Genomic DNA, 4395 nt, shown 5'->3' on the forward strand with positions numbered 1-4395 from the left:
ATGACACGGCGGTCCTTTGTTTGGACCAAACTGGGTTGCGGTCCCACCATCTTTTTCGTTTAGTAGTGTATTTTTAGTGGAAAAATCCTAAAAAAAATTATATTTACTAAGTCCGACCCAGTCATGTTATTTGAGTCTTTCCCATTCATGTTATTTGAGTCTGGCCCATCCATATTATTTGAGTCTGGTCCAGCCACGAAGTAAAAAAAAAATAAAGCCCGGTTACAAATGAATTTTTTTTTAACAGCCAAGCTCAATTCCCTATTACCCTAACATTTGATCTTAATCAAGCAGATAGATTGGGCGTTGTTTTAGTTTTAGACTTTTAGAGTCTTGAATTCAATTAGCAACTGAGGTTTGGCTTTGAGGAGGCACTCGACAATCAGCAGGGACAATTTACAATTGAAGAATTTAACAAGACCATGTTCACAGTTGCATTTCACCATTTGTTTTTGTTTTGTTGTGTTTTTTTTTTTTTATTTTGTAGGTTAGCATTTGGATTTATAGGTTAATTTGAGGGACACGTTGACTCGTTGAGTGTGTTGATATGTCATAAATCATAAATGTTACTATATTAGGTTAATTTGTTAAATGTTTGTTGTGGTTATTAGGTTAAATCATGGTAAAGTCGAAAAGAATCGACTCTTTTTTCAAAAGGAAGGTTGATGAAAATCTCGCGAATAACTTGGTGATTTATAACGAAAAAGAACTTGCCGAAAGTTTTGGTTCAACAACCGTAGTTGATGAGTTCAAAGAGCTTAAAGGTCGCCGGACTGAGTTGTAATTCTTTTTCAAGTATTCATCCATTTCCTTGCATCTTGTTTTTGTTTGTTTAAAATATTGATTTTTTTTGTGTAAGAACGTTAATTTGAATGATTGAATTTAAATTTAAATTATTGAATTGATATTTGAGTTGAATGATTGAATATAGTTTTTATTGTTTGACTCGACCCGAACCGAATTGCCGACCCGAAATATGGAATAGGGGGAAAAAATTTGGCTCTCGTGAATTTCGACCCATCCATTCTAGATGTTCAAAGTCCACCACCGCCCATGTGGGCATTTTACAACATCACCATGATTCAATTTATAAAAATTAAAAAATAAAGGCCAGTTAAGAATCAAGGATAAGGTTAAAATTCAAAGAACAACAAAAATGAGAAGTGTGAGAATATATCTAATCCATTAATCTTATATTTGAGTGGTGTAAATTAATTTAAGAATAAAAATTAATGAGAGGGGCATGATGGTAATAGCGCACTTATAATGACTTTCTCTCTGCTAATGTAAGACACATTTCCGTAATAACATCTATAACTTTTTCATACGATATTTCTCTCTGCTAATGTAAGACACATTCCTACATCATTTTAAAACATCTATAACTTTTTCATACGATATTTTTTATAAATAAAATTCACCATAATAACAAACGGTTTTTATCTTTAATATGAATATCATATTGTTATATAAAAATAAAAAAAATTAATGGTTTTTTTATATTGTGTTATTGGCTGTTTATTGTGTTTTTTTAATTGTGTTTTATAAGCATTGTGTTATATATTTTGTTAATTGTGTTTTACAATTGGTACTCATACTAAAGATAAAAATTAAAACAAAGATCACGTCATTGTGTCTTTTTGTTCGTCATTGTGTCTTTGTGCTCAACATTTGTCTTTCTACTTATCATTGTGTTGTAGTCATTGTGTAATACGTTCATTGTCGTTTGTTCGGGATTGACATGTGGCGTTCGCTTAATTTGAGAAAAATTGTAACACCCCAACCCAGAACAGACTGACGTGTCACTATTACAGATATCATAAACCAAACACAATCCATTTAAAAGGAATAAAAGTAATCAAAGTGCAACCAACGAGTTAAAACCAAACCGAAAGAAAATCCTAAGTCCAATTTATTAATTTCGAAAATAAATAAAAGTTTTTATTCTTGAGCTTCATTTTACTCTCATCCCCGATTCCCCTGATTTTCCCGGGTTACCTGCTAACAAATAAGACAAACACAAACAAAATACGGCTGAGCCAAAAATTGCCAGTAACGAAAAGAACAATGGTATATGAAAGGACAGACGAAGGAAAAGCAAGTCTAAGAACTTTGATTCAAACTTGAAACCAACTTTTTTACAGACAGAAATACTAAACATAAACTGATGCATAATCCGACACTTGGTCGGAATAAAATCAAACACATACAGAAACATATCAGAATATATACACACATCAAACCACGTGACTACACATATCAAGAACTCAAGTCACATGAAACAGAAGCACCCACGAGCCTAAACAGAACAGACTGGTACACATCTAGCTAGTCCATGCACCTATGAGACGGTGAGCGTGGCGTACACCCATTATTCCATCTCCATACAACAAACGCAAACTCAGAGCTAAGATCGATCTATACGCCTCTAGGGGCCGAGCTAGAGACGCCGTGAACTTTATTTACGCACTGTCACGATAAGTGCATGCCGTTGACGCCCATACAACATTTCAGACATGCTCGGGTGACAGAGTACAAAAGCTAATTTCTTATAAATATACAACAAAAATGCAACTAACGGAACATGCAACAATGAGTACAAAATATATAATCTATTACATGTTACAGAAATAAATATAAAATAAAACAAATAAGCCGAACTCAAACTGTAATAAAGGCTAACGAAAAGTCCGCACTATGAAGTGACGGACACCGAGTATAAAATGGAATAGTATCTATACTACGAGTAAATGAAAACATAATCCGTACCACAAAGTAACGGAAAATAAATAATACTAAGAGGAAACAAAAACAGAAACCGTACCTTAGGTCTATAAGCAAACAATTAAACTCGACTCGCCTTAATGCATACTGACACCTACATTTTATGTTATTTCGGATCAACTTCATGAGACTTAAGTCACTTAGTCATATTCATGATTTTTGGTTTCCGGGCGACTTAAACTTTCATTTGATGGTCTCTTATTATGTTGTGTACAAAATAGGAATATGAACCATTCGTTTATTGATGTGCTTGTGAATTAAATAATTTATTATTAAATTATCATGTGGTGGATTACATTCACCTTTATGACATACTCACAACAAACATACAACCTATAAAAATATGTAACTGCAATGTACAGTTTAAGTTTATTTAAGTGAGGCTAACTTTGTTTACCATATTTAAGCTAATTAAAAGAATTTAAAGACATTTTAGACTTTAGTTTATATGATTTAGTCGTGGTGCATGACAAGTAATTTATAGCATCATTGTCACAAGTTTATGTGTGCATGTATACTTATAAGTACTTAACGAATCAGATCCATATTAACATCAACTTCTAACTTGGTTTAATGGTTAGTTTTGTAAACTTAATTTATGGATTTATGCACAGGTTGCATGCACCATATTTATATGTTAGATATTAATTAAGCTAAAATTACATCTTAAAAGCCCAAATGACCTATATAATTATAACAACTGATTATAAAAAAAAATGTATGGACATGCACCAAAACAAGCCAAACAAACCGACACTTAGTATTTAAACTATTTACGTGATTATTTCATTTGCAAAACAAAGTTTTAGACTATGGAGTATTAGTCGCCGGAACCAAATGAAGTGGTGTGTATAACACAAAACACACACAAAACAGATTTTTAAAACTCTTACTTCAATGGGTTAGCGAAACAAATCGGAGGTCTGAGGCGGCAGCTACGTAACTCAAGAACGTGTGCGGGTTGGTGATAGTCGTCTCCGGCAGCAACCGTTAGCGTCGGTGGCGGCGGTTTAACTCAGAAAAGAGAGGAGCGGAAGGGGTGATCGATGGTGAAGGAACTGAAACGCCGGAACTTAGGGCGAAGTTGCAGGCAAGCAAATGAATACGCAACGGGGCTAATTGATAACTAGAAACTCAGTGGTGCTGGTGACGTCTGGTTTGCAGCGGCGATGGCTTAACGTGGAGTGCAGAGAATGGCGGCGAGCAACGGCAATGGTCGCGGCATGCGATTTATAGGGGCGGTGGTGGTGTGAAAACAGCAGAGATATTTAGGGTTTTCATGAAGCGATTATATATATATATATATATATATATATATATATATATATGAAAGATTACCAAGGTTTGCTTATGTCGTTTAGATATGAGAGTTTGCTTAATCAGATCATGTCATGCATATTTGACGGAAAGGAAGTTCATGTCATGCATGTCTTCAAATTAACTTCCAAGATATTGTCACACCCCGCTCAGGGCCTGGGCGTGACAACCCAACGTTGGTACCTGTTTTGTAAATACATCAGAGTTAAAGGTTGTAAAGCGAAAGACTTTTAATAAAATATTATTATATTTAAATCACGGGGTTTGAAACACCCGTTAAGTTATACAAAAGTG

This window comes from Bidens hawaiensis, unplaced genomic scaffold (genome assembly GCF_021521415.1).
Source record: "Bidens hawaiensis isolate Kalapana, Puna unplaced genomic scaffold, B.hawaiensis_p1.1 tig00025586_1, whole genome shotgun sequence".
In the NCBI taxonomy this organism is placed as follows: Eukaryota; Viridiplantae; Streptophyta; class Magnoliopsida; order Asterales; family Asteraceae; genus Bidens; species Bidens hawaiensis.